Raw genomic sequence first — 12,955 nt, 5'->3', positions numbered from 1 at the left:
ATGCGTTTTTTGGGGTTTTTTCCATTGATTTTTCAGTATTTTTTCCATGCGTTTTTTGGAGTATTTTCCATTGGTTATTTAGAATTTTTTCCATGCGTTTTTTGGTGCATTTTCATTAATTTTTTAATATTTTTTCCATGCGGTGTTTGGTGTATTTTCCATGCGATTTTTGGTGTTTTTTCGATTGGTTTTTTAGTATTTTTCCATGCGTTTTTGGTGCTTTTTTCCATCGGGTTTTAGTATTTTTTCCATTCGTTTTTCAATATTTTTTCCATGCTTTTTTTGGAGTATTTTCATTGGATTTTTAGTATTTTTTCCATGCGTTTTTCGGTGTTTTTTCCATTGGTTTTTTAGTATTTTTTTCATGCGTTTTTTGGTGTTTTTTTTATTGGTTATTTAGAATTTTTTCCATGCGTTTTTTGGTGCATTTTCATTAATTTTTTAATATTTTTTCCATGCGGTGTTTGGTGTATTTTCCATGCGATTTTTGGTGTTTTTTCGATTGGTTTTTTAGTATTTTTCCATGCGTTTTTGGTGCTTTTTTCCATCGGGTTTTAGTATTTTTTCCATGCGTTTTTTGCTGTTTTATCCATTAATATTTTAGTATATTTTCCATGCGTTTTTTGGTATTTTTTCCATTAATATTTTAGTATATTTTCCATGCGTTTTTTGGTATTTTTTCCATTGAATTTTTACTATTTTTTCCATGCGATTTTTGGTGTTTTTTCGATTGGTTTTTAGTATTTTTTCCATGCCTTTTTTGCTGTTTTTTCCATTAATATTTTAGTATATTTTCCATGCGTTTTTGGTATTTTTTCCATTGAATTTTTAGTATTTTTCCATGCGATTTTTATTGTTCTTTTCGATTGGTTTTTTAGTATTTTTTCCATGTGTTTTTTGGTGTTTTTTCCATTGGTTTTTCAGTATTTTTTCCATGCGTTTTTTGGAGTATTTTCATTGGATTTTTCGTATTTTTTCTCTGCGTTTTTTTGGTGTTTTTTCCTTTGGTTATTTAGTATTTCTTCCATGCGTTTGTTGGTGCTTTTTCATTAATTTTTTAGTATTTTTTCCATGCGTTTTTTGGTGTTCTTTTCGATTGGTTTTTTAGTATTTTTTCCATGCGTTTTTGGTGTTTCTCCATTGTTTTCAATATTCTTTCCATGCGTTTTTTGGAGTATTTTCATTGGATTTTTAGTATTTTGCCATGCGTTTTTTGGTGTTTTTTCCATTGGTTTTTTAGTATTTTACCATTAATTTTTTTAGTATTTTTTCCATGCGTTTTTTTGGTGTTTTTTCCATTGGTATTTTAGTATTTCTTCCATGCGTTTTTTGGTGCTTTTTCATTAATTTTTTAGTATTTTTTCCATGCGTTTTTTGGTGTTTCTTCCATGCGATTTTTGGTGTTTTTTCAATTGGTTTTTTAGTATTTTTTCAATGCGTTTTTGGTGCTTTTTTCCATCGGTTTTTAAGTATTTTTTCCATGCGTTTTTGCTGTTTTTTCCATTAATATTTTAGTATATTTTCCATGCGTTTTTGGTATTTTTTCCATTGAATTTTTACTATTTTTTCCATGCGATTTTTGGTGTTATTTTCGATGGCTTTTTAGTATTTTTTCCATGCGTTTCTTGCTGTTTTTTCCATCAATATTTTAGTATACTTTCCATGCGTTTTTTTGTATTTTTTCCATTGAATTTTTAGTATATTTTTCATGCGATTTTTGGTGTTCTTTTCCATTGGTTATTTAGTATTTCTTCCATGCGTTTTTTGGTGCTTTTTCATTAATTTTTTAGTATTTTTTCCATGCTTTTTTTCTTGTTCTTTTCGATTGGTTTTTTAGTATTTTTTCCATGCGTTTTTTGGTGTTTTTTCCATTGGTTTTTAAGTTTTTTTTCCATGCGTTTTTTCTGTTTTTCTATTAATATTTTAGTAAATTTTCCATGCGTTTTTTGGTATTTTTTCCATTGAATTTTTACTATTTTTTCCATGCGTTTTTGGTGCTTTTTTTGCATCGGTTTTTAAGTATTTTTTCCATGCGTTTTTTGCTGTTTTTTCAATTAATATTTTAGTATATTTTCCATGCGTTTTTTGGTATTTTTTCCATTGAATTTTTAGTATTTTATTCCATGCGATTTTCATTGTTCTTTTCGATTGGTTTTTTAGTATTTTTTCCATGCGTTTTTTGGGGTTCTTTCCATTGATTTTTCAGTATTTTTTCCATGCTTTTTTTGGAGTATTTTCCATTGGTTATTTAGAATTTTTTCCATGCGTTTTTTGGTGCATTTTCATTAATTTAATATTTTTTCCATGCGGTGTTTGGTGTATTTTCCATGCGATTTTTGGTGTTTTTTCGATTGGTTTTTTAGTATTTTTCCATGCGTTTTTGGTGCTTTTTTCCATCGGGTTTTAGTATTTTTTCCATTCGTTTTTCAATATTTTTTCCATGCTTTTTTTGGAGTATTTTCATTGGATTTTTAGTATTTTTTCCATGCGTTTTTCGGTGTTTTTTCCATTGGTTTTTTAGTATTTTTTTCATGCGTTATTTGGTGTTTTTTCCATTGGTTATTTAGAATTTTTTCCATGCGTTTTTTGGTGCATTTTCATTAATTTTTTAATATTTTTTCCATGCGGTGTTTGGTGTATTTTCCATGCGATTTTTGGTGTTTTTTCGATTGGTTTTTTAGTATTTTTCCATGCGTTTTTGGTGCATTTTTCCATCGGGTTTTAGTATTTTTTCCATGCGTTTTTTGCTGTTTTATCCATTAATATTTTAGTATATTTTCCATGCGTTTTTTGGTATTTTTTCCATTAATATTTTAGTATATTTTCCATGCGTTTTTTGGTATTTTTTCCATTGAATTTTTACTATTTTTTCCATGCGATTTTTGGTGTTTTTTCGATTTGTTTTTAGTATTTTTTCCATGCCTTTTTTGCTGTTTTTTCCATTAATATTTTAGTATATTTTCCATGCGTTTTTGGTATTTTTTCCATTGAATTTTTAGTATTTTTCCATGCGATTTTTATTGTTCTTTTCGATTGGTTTTTTAGTATTTTTTCCATGTGTTTTTTGGTGTTTTTTCCATTGGTTTTTCAGTATTTTTTCCATGCGTTTTTTGGAGTATTTTCATTGGATTTTTCGTATTTTTTCTCTGCGTTTTTTTGGTGTTTTTTCCTTTGGTTATTTAGTATTTCTTCCATGCGTTTGTTGGTGCTTTTTCATTAATGTTTTAGTATTTTTTCCATGCGTTTTTTGGTGTTCTTTTCGATTGGTTTTTTAGTATTTTTTCCATGCGTTTTTGGTGTTTCTCCATTGTTTTCAATATTTTTTCCATGCGTTTTTTGGAGTATTTTCATTGGATTTTTAGTATTTTGCCATGCGTTTTTTGGTGTTTTTTCCATTGGTTTTTTAATATTTTACCATTAATTTTTTTAGTATTTTTTCCATGCGTTTTTTTGGTGTTTTTTCCATTGGTTTTTTAGTATTTCTTCCATGCGTTTTTTGGTGCTTTTTCATTAATTTTTTAGTATTTTTTCCATGCGTTTTTTGGTGTTTCTTCCATGCAATTTTTGGTGTTTTTTCAATTGGTTTTTTAGTATTTTTTCAATGCGTTTTTGGTGCTTTTTTCCATCGGTTTTTAAGTATTTTTTCCATGCGTTTTTGCTGTTTTTCCCATTAATATTTTAGTATATTTTCCATGCGTTTTTGGTATTTTTTCCATTGAATTTTTACTATTTTTTCCATGCGATTTTTGGTGTTATTTTCGATGGCTTTTTAGTATTTTTTCCATGCGTTTCTTGCTGTTTTTTCCATCAATATTTTAGTATACTTTCCATGCGTTTTTTTGTATTTTTTCCATTGAATTTTTAGTATATTTTTCATGCGATTTTTGGTGTTCTTTTCCATTGGTTATTTAGTATTTCTTCCATGCGTTTTTTGGTGCTTTTTCATTAATTTTTTTGTATTTTTTCCATGCTTTTTTTCTTGTTCTTTTCGATTGGTTTTTTAGTTTTTTTTCCATGCGTTTTTTCTGTTTTTCTATTAATATTTTAGTAAATTTTCCATGCGTTTTTTGGTATTTTTTCCATTGAATTTTTACTATTTTTTCCATGCGTTTTTGGTGCTTTTTTTGCATCGGTTTTAAGTATTTTTTCCATGCGTTTTTTGCTGTTTTTTCAATTAATATTTTAGTATATTTTCCATGCGTTTTTTGGTATTTTTTCCATTGAATTTTTAGTATTTTATTCCATGCGATTTTCATTGTTCTTTTCGATTGGTTTTTTAGTATTTTTTCCATGCGTTTTTTGGGGTTTTTTCCATTGATTTTTCAGTATTTTTTCCATGCGTTTTTTGGAGTATTTTCTTTGGATTTTTCGTATTTTTTCTATGCGTTTTTTTGGTGCTTTTTCCATTATTTTTTTAGTATTTTTTCCATGCGTCTTTTCGTGTTTTTTCCATTGGTTTTTTAGTATTTCTTCCATGCGTTTTTTGGTGTTTTTTCCATTGGTTTTTCAGTATTTTTTCCATGCGTTTTTTGGAGTATTTTCATTGGATTTTTAGTATTTTTCCATGCGTTTTTGGTGTTTTTTCCATTGGTTTTTTTGTATTTCTCCATTAATTTTTTTAGTATTTTTTCCATGCGTTTATTTGGTGTTTTTTCCATTGGTCTTTTAGTATTTCTTCCATGCGTTTTTTGGTGCTTTTTCATTTATTTTTAGTAATTTTTCCATGCGTTTTTTGGTGTTTTTTCCATGCGATTTTTGGTGTTTTTTCTATTGATTTTTTAGTATTTTTCCTTGCGTTTTCGTACTTTTTGCCATCGGTTTTTAAGTATTTTTTCCATAAGTTTTTTGCTGTGTTTTCCATTAATATTTTAGTATATTTTCCATGCGTTTTATGGTATATTTTCCATTGAATTTTTACTATTTTTTCCATGCGAATTTTCCTGTTCTTTTCGATTGGTTTTTAGTATTTTTTCCATGCGTTTTTTGCAGTTTTATCCATTAACATTTTAGTATATTTTCCATGCGTTTTTTGGTATTTTTCCATTGAATTTTTAGTATTTCTTTCCATGCGATTTTTGGTGTTATTTTGGATTGGTTTTTTAGTATTTTTTCCATGCGATTTTGGGGTTTTTTCCATTCGTTTTTCAATATTTTTTCCATGCTTTTTTTGGAGTATATTCATTGGATTTTTAGTAATTTTTCCATGCGTTTTTCGGTGTTTTTTCCATTGGTTTTTTAGTATTTTTTTCATGCGTTTTTTGGTGTTTTTTCCATTGGTTATTTAGAATTTTTTCCATGCGTTTTTTGGTGCATTTTCATTAATTTTTTAATATTTTTTCCATGCGGTGTTTGGTGTATTTTCCATGCGATTTTTGGTGTTTTTTCGATTGGTTTTTTAGTATTTTTCCATGCGTTTTTGGTGCTTTTTTCCATCGGGTTTTAGTATTCTTTCCATGCGTTTTTTGCTGTTTTATCCATTAATATTTTAGTATATTTTCCATGCGTTTTTTGGTATTTTTTCCATTAATATTTTAGTATAATTTCCATGCGTTTCTTGGTATTATTTCCATTGAATTTTTACTATTTTTTCCATGCGATTTTTGGTGTTTTTTCGATTGGTTTTTAGTATTTTTTCCATGCCTTTTTTGCTGTTTTTTCCATTAATATTTTAGTATATTTTCCATGCGTTTTTGGTATTTTTTCCATTGAATTTTTAGTATTTTTCCGTGCGATTTTTATTGTTCTTATCGATTGGTTTTTTAGTATTTTTTCCATGCGTTTTTTGGTGTTTTTTCCATTGGTTTTTCAGTATTTTTTCCATGCGTTTTTTGGAGTATTTTCATTGGATTTTTCGTATTTTTTCTATGCGTTTTTTTGGTGTCTTTTCCATTAATTTTTTAGTATTTTTTCCATGCGTTTTTTCGTGTGGTTCACATTGGTTTTTTAGTATTTCTTCCATGCGTTTTTTGGTGTTTTTTCCATGAGTTTTTTGGTGTATCTTCCATGCTTTTTTTGGTGTTTTTTCCATTGGTTTTTCAGTATTTTTTCCATGCGTTTTTTGGAGTATTTTCATTGGATTTTTAGTATTTTTCCATGCGTTTTTGGTGTTTTTTCCATTGGTTTTTTTGTATTTTTCCATTAATTATTTTAGTATTTTTTCCATGCGTTTATTTGGTGTTTTTTCCATTGGTCTTTTAGTATTTCTTCCATGCGTTTTTTGGTGCTTTTTCATTTATTTTTAGTAATTTTTCCATGCGTTTTTTGGTGTTTTTTCCATGCGATTTTTGGTGTTTTTTCTATTGATTTTTTAGTATTTTTCCTTGCGTTTTCGTACTTTTTGCCATCGGTTTTTAAGTATTTTTTCCATAAGATTTTTGCTGTGTTTTCCATTAATATTTTAGTATATTTTCCATGCGTTTTATGGTATATTTTCCATTGAATTTTTACTATTTTTTCCATGCGAATTTTCCTGTTCTTTTCGATTGGTTTTTAGTATTTTTTCCATGCGTTTTTTGCAGTTTTATCCATTAACATTTTAGTATATTTTCCATGCGTTTTTTGGTATTTTTCCATTGAATTTTTAGTATTTCTTTCCATGCGATTTTTGGTGTTATTTTGGATTGGTTTTTTAGTATTTTTTCCATGCGATTTTGGGGTTTTTTCCATTCGTTTTTCAATATTTTTTCCATGCTTTTTTTGGAGTATATTCATTGGATTTTTAGTAATTTTTCCATGCGTTTTTCGGTGTTTTTTCCATTGGTTTTTTAGTATTTTTTTCATGCGTTTTTTGGTGTTTTTTCCATTGGTTATTTAGAATTTTTTCCATGCGTTTTTTGGTGCATTTTCATTAATTTTTTAATATTTTTTCCATGCGGTGTTTGGTGTATTTTCCATGCGATTTTTGGTGTTTTTTCGATTGGTTTTTTAGTATTTTTCCATGCGTTTTTGGTGCTTTTTTCCATCGGGTTTTAGTATTCTTTCCATGCGTTTTTTGCTGTTTTATCCATTAATATTTTAGTATATTTTCCATGCGTTTTTTGGTATTTTTTCCATTAATATTTTAGTATAATTTCCATGCGTTTTTTGGTATTTTTTCCATTGAATTTTTACTATTTTTTCCATGCGATTTTTGGTGTTTTTTCGATTGGTTTTTAGTATTTTTTCCATGCCTTTTTTGCTGTTTTTTCCATTAATATTTTAGTATATTTTCAATGCGATTTTGGTATTTTTTCCATTGAATTTTTAGTATTTTTCCATGCGATTTTTATTGTTCTTATCGATTGGTTTTTTAGTATTTTTTCCATGTGTTTTTTGGTGTTTTTTCCATTGGTTTTTCAGTATTTTTTCCATGCGTTTTTTGGAGTATTTTCATTGGATTTTTCGTATTTTTTCTATGCGTTTTTTTTGGTGTTTTTCCTTTGGTTATTTAGTATTTCTTCCATGCGTTTGTTGGTGCTTTTTCATTAATTTTTTAGTATTTTTTCCATGCGTTTTTGGTGTTTCTCCATTGTTTTCAATATTTTTTCCATGCGTTTTTTGGAGTATTTTCATTGGATTTTTAGTATTTTTCCATGCGTTTTTTGGTGTTTTTTCCATTGGTTTTTTAGTATTTCTTCCATGCGTTTTTTGGTGCTTTTTCATTAATTTTTTAGTATTTTTTCCATGCGTTTTTTGGTGTTTCTTCCATGCGATTTTTGGTGTTTTTTCAATTGGTTTTTTAGTATTTTTTCAATGCGTTTTTGGTGCTTTTTTCCATCGGTTTTTAAGTATTTTTTCCATGCGTTTTTGCTGTTTTTTCCATTAATATTTTAGTATATTTTCCATGCGTTTTTAGTATTTTTTCCATTGAATTTTTACTATTTTTTCCATGCGATTTTTGGTGTTATTTTCGATTGGTTTTTAGTATTTTTTCCATGCGTTTCTTGCTGTTTTTTCCATTAATATTTTAGTATACTTTCCATGCGTTTTTTGGTATTTTTTCCATTGAATTTTTAGTATATTTTTCATGCGATTTTTGGTGTTCTTTTCCATTGGTTATTTAGTATTTCTTCCATGCGTTTTTTGGTGCTTTTTCATTAATTTTTTAGTATTTTTTCCATGCTTTTTTTCTTGTTCTTTTCGATTGGTTTTTTAGTATTTTTTCCATGCGTTTTTTGGTGTTTTTTCCATTGTTTTTTAAGTTTTTTTTTCCATGCGTTTTTTCTGTTTTTCTATTAATATTTTAGTAAATTTTCCATGCGTTTTTTGGTATTTTTTCCATTGAATTTTTACTATTTTTTCCATGCGTTTTTGGTGCTTTTTTTGCATCAGTTTTTAAGTATTTTTTCCATGCGTTTTTTGCTGTTTTTTCAATTAATATTTTAGTATATTTTCCATGCGTTTTTTGGTATTTTTTCCATTGAATTTTTAGTATTTTTTTCCATGCGATTTTTATTGTTCTTTTCGATTGGTTTTTTAGTATTTTTTCCATGCGTTTTTTGGTGCTTTTTCCATTGGTTTTTCAGTATTTTTTCCATGCGTTTTTTGGAGTATTTTCTTTGGATTTTTCGTATTTTTTCTATGCGTTTTTTTGGTGTCTTTTCCATTAATTTTTTAGTATTTTTTCCATGCGTTTTTTTGTGTTTTTTCCATTGGTTTTTTAGTATTTCTTCCATGCGTTTTTTGGTGTTTTTTCCATGAGTTTTTTGGTGTATCTTCCATGCTTTTTTTGGTGTTTTTTCCATTGGTTTTTCAGTATTTTTTCCATGCGTTTTTTGGAGTATTTTCATTGGATTTTTAGTATTTTTCCATGCGTTTTTGGTGTTTTTTCCATTGGTTTTTTTGTATTTTTCCATTAATTATTTTAGTATTTTTTCCATGCGTTTATTTGGTGTTTTTTCCATTGGTCTTTTAGTATTTCTTCCATGCGTTTTTTGGTGGTTTTTCATTAATTTTTAGTAATTTTTCCATGCGTTTTTTGGTGTTTTTTCCATGCGATTTTTGGTGTTTTTTCGATTGGTTTTTTAGTATTTGTCCTTGCGTTTTCGTACTTTTTGCCATCGGATTTTAAGTATTTTTGCCATAAGTTTTTTGCTGTGTTTCCCACTAATATTTTAGTATATTTTCCATGCGTTTTATGGTATATTTTCCATTGAATTTTTACTATTTTTTCCATGCGAATTTTGCTGTTCTTTTCGATTGGTTTTTGGTATCTTTTCCATGCGTTTTTTGCTGTTTTATCCATTAATATTTTAGTATATTTTCCATGCGTTTTTTGGTATTTTTTCCATTGAATTTTTAGTATTTCTTTCCATGCGATTTTTGGTGTTATTTTCGATTGGATTTTTAGTATTTTTTCCATGCGATTTTGGGGTTTTTTCAATTCGTTTTTCAATATTTTTTCCATGCTTTTTTTGGAGTATTTTCATTGGATTTTTAGTATTTTTTCCATGCGTTTTTCGGTGTTTTTTCCATTGGTTTTTTAGTATTTTTTTCATGCGTTTTTTGGTGTTTTTTCCATTGGTTATTTAGAATTTTTTCCATGCGTTTTTTGGTGCATTTTCATTAAGTTTTTAATATTTTTTCCATGCGGTGTTTGGTGTATTTTCCATGCGATTTTTGGTGTTTTTTCGATTGGTTTTTTAGTATTTTTCCATGCGTTTTTGGTGCTTTTTTCCATCGGGTTTTAGTTTTTTTTCCATGCGTTTTTTGCTGTTTTATCCATTAATATTTTAGTATATTTTCCATGCGTTTTTTGGTATTTTTCCATTGAATTTTTAGTATTTTTGCCATGCGATTTTTGGTGTTATTTTCGATTGGTTTTTTAGTATTTTTTCCATGCGATTTTTGTGTTTTTTCCATTCGTTTTTCAATATTTTTTCCATGCTTTTTTGGAGTATTTTCATTGGATTTTTAGTATTTTTTCCATGCGTTTTTTGGTGTTTTTTCCTATGGTTTTTTTAGTACTATTTCCATTAATTTTTTAGTATTATTTCCATGCGTTTTTTGGTGTTTTTTCCATTGGTTATTTAGTATTTATTCCATGCTTTTTTTGGTGCTTTTTCATTACATTTTTAGTATCTTTTCCATGCGTTTTTTGGTGTTCTTTTCGATTGGCTTTTTAGTATATTTTCCATGCGTTTTTGGTGTTTTTTCATTGGTTTTTCAGTATTTTTCCATGCGTTTTTGGAGTATTTTCAATGGATTTTTAGTATTTTTTCCATGCGTTTTTTGGTGTTCTTTTCGATTGGTTTTTTAATATTTCTTCCATGCGTTTTTTGGTGTTTTTTCCATTGGTGTTTTAGTATTTTTTCCATTAATTTTTTTAGTATTTTTTCCATGCGTTTTTTTTTGGTGTTTTTTGCATTAATTTTTTAGTAATTTTTTTTGCGTTTTTTGTGTTTTTTCCATGGGATTTTTGGTGTTTTTTCGATTGGTTTTTAGTATTTTTTCCATGCGTTTTTTTGCTGTTTTTTCCATTAATATTTTAGTATATTTTCCATGCGTTTTTGTTATTTTGTCCATTGAATTTTTAGTATTTTTTCCATGCGATTTATATTGTTCTTTTCGATTGTTTTTTTAGTATTTTTTCCATGCGTTTTTTGGTCCTTTTTCCGTTGGTTTTTCAGTATTTTTTCCATGCCTTTTTTGGAGTATTTTCATTGGATTTTTCGTATTTTTTCTATGCGTTTTTTTGGTGTTTTTTCCTTTGGTTATTTAGTATTTCTTCCATGCGTTTGTTGGTGCATTTTCATTAATTTTGTAGTATTTTTTCCATTCGTTTTTTGGAGTATTTTCATTGGATTTTTAGGATTTTTTCCATGCGTTTTTTGCTGTGTTTTCCATTAATATTTTAGTATATTTTCCATGCGTTTTTTGGAGTATTTTCATTGGATTTTTCGTATTTTTTCTATGCGTTTTTTTGGTGTTTTTTCCTTTGGTTATTTAGTATTTCTTCCATGCGTTTGTTGGTGCACTTTCATTAATTTTGTAGTATTTTTTCCATGCGTTTTTTGGTGTTCTTTTCGATTGGTTTTTTAGTATTTTTTCCATGCGTTTTTGGTGTTTTTCCATTGTTTTCAGTATTTTTTCCATGCGTTTTTTGGAGTATTTTCATTGGATTTTTAGGATTTTTTCCATGCGTTTTTTGCTGTGTTTTCCATTAATATTTTAGTATATTTTCCATGCGTTTTTGGTATTTTTTCCATTGAATTTTTACTATTTTTTCCATGCGATTTTTGGTGTTATTTTGGATTGGTTTTTAGTATTTTTTCCATGCGTTTCTTGCTGTTTTTTCCATTAATATTTTAGTATACTTCCCATGCGTTTTTTGGTATTTTTCCCATTGAATTTTTAGTATATTTTCATGCGATTTTTGGTGTTCTTTTCCATTGGTTATTTAGTATTTCTTCCATGCGTTTTTTGGTGCTTTTTCATTAATTTTTTAGTATTTTTTCCATGCTTTTTTTCTTGTTCTTTTCGATTGGTTTTTTAGTATTTTTTCATGCGTTTTTTGGTGTTTTTTCCATTGGTTTTTAAGTTTTTTTTTCCATGCATTTTTTCTGTTTTTCTATTAATATTTTAGTAAATTTTCCATGCGTTTTTTGGTATTTTTGCCATTGAATTTTTACTATTTTTTCCATGCGTTTTTGGTGCTTTTTTTGCATCGGTTTTTAAGTATTTTTTCCATGCGTTTTTTGCTGTTTTTTCAATTAATATTTTAGTATATTTTCCATGCGTTTTTTGCTATTTTTTCCATTGAATTTTTAGTATTTTTTTCCATGCGATTTTTATTGTTCTTTTCGATTGGTTTTTTAGTATTTTTTCCATGCGTTTTTTGGTGCTTTTTCCATTGGTTTTTCAGTATTTTTTCCATGCGTTTTTTGGAGTATTTTCTTTGGATTTTTCGTATTTTTTCTATGCGTTTTTTTGGTGTCTTTTCCATTAATTTTTTAGTATTTTTTCCATGCGTTTTTTCGTGTTTTTTACATTGGTTTTTTAGTATTTCTTCCATGCGTTTTTTGGTGTTTTTTCCATGAGTTTTTTGGTGTATCTTCCATGCTTTTTTTGGTGTTTTTTCCATTGGTTTTTCAGTATTTTTTCCATGCGTTTTTTGGAGTATTTTCATTGGATTTTTAGTATTTTTCCATGCGTTTTTGGTGTTTTTTCCATTGGTTTTTTGTATTTTTCCATTAATTATTTTAGTATTTTTTCCATGCGTTTATTTGGTGTTTTTTCCATTGGTCTTTTAGTATTTCTTCCATGCGTTTTTTGGTGGTTTTTCATTAATTTTTAGTAATTTTTCCATGCGTTTTTTGGTGTTTTTTCCATGCGATTTTTGGTGTTTTTTCGATTGGTTTTTTAGTATTTGTCCTTGCGTTTTCGTACTTTTTGCCATCGGATTTTAAGTATTTTTTCCATAAGTTTTTTGCTGTGTTTTCCATTAATATTTTAGTATATTTTCCATGCGTTTTATGGTATATTTTCCATTGAATTTTTACTATTTTTTCCATGCGAATTTTGCTGTTCTTTTCGATTGGTTTTTGGTATCTTTTCCATGCGTTTTTTGCTGTTTTATCCATTATTATTTTAGTTTATTTTCCATGCGTTTTTTTGGGTATTTTTTTCCATTGAATTTTTAGTATTTCTTTCCATGCGATTTTTGGTGTTATTTTCGATTGGTTTTTTAGTATTTTTTCCATGCGATTTTGGGGTTTTTTCAATTCGTTTTTCAATATTTTTTCCATGCTTTTTTTGGAGTATTTTCATTGGATTTTTAGTATTTTTTCCATGCGTTTTTCGGTGTTTTTTCCATTGGTTTTTTAGTATTTTTTTTCATGCGTTTTTTGGTGTTTTTTCCATTGGTTATTTAGAATTTTTTCCATGCGTTTTTTGGTGCATTTTCATTAATTTTTTAATATTTTTTCCATGCGGTGTTTGGTGTATTTTCCATGCGATTTTGGTGTTTTTTCGATTG

This window comes from Stegodyphus dumicola, chromosome 6 (genome assembly GCF_044657685.1).
Source record: "Stegodyphus dumicola isolate Sdum_Otavi_A_Nest chromosome 6, ASM4465768v1".
In the NCBI taxonomy this organism is placed as follows: Eukaryota; Metazoa; Arthropoda; class Arachnida; order Araneae; family Eresidae; genus Stegodyphus; species Stegodyphus dumicola.
Note: the sequence above shows the minus strand (reverse complement) of the source record.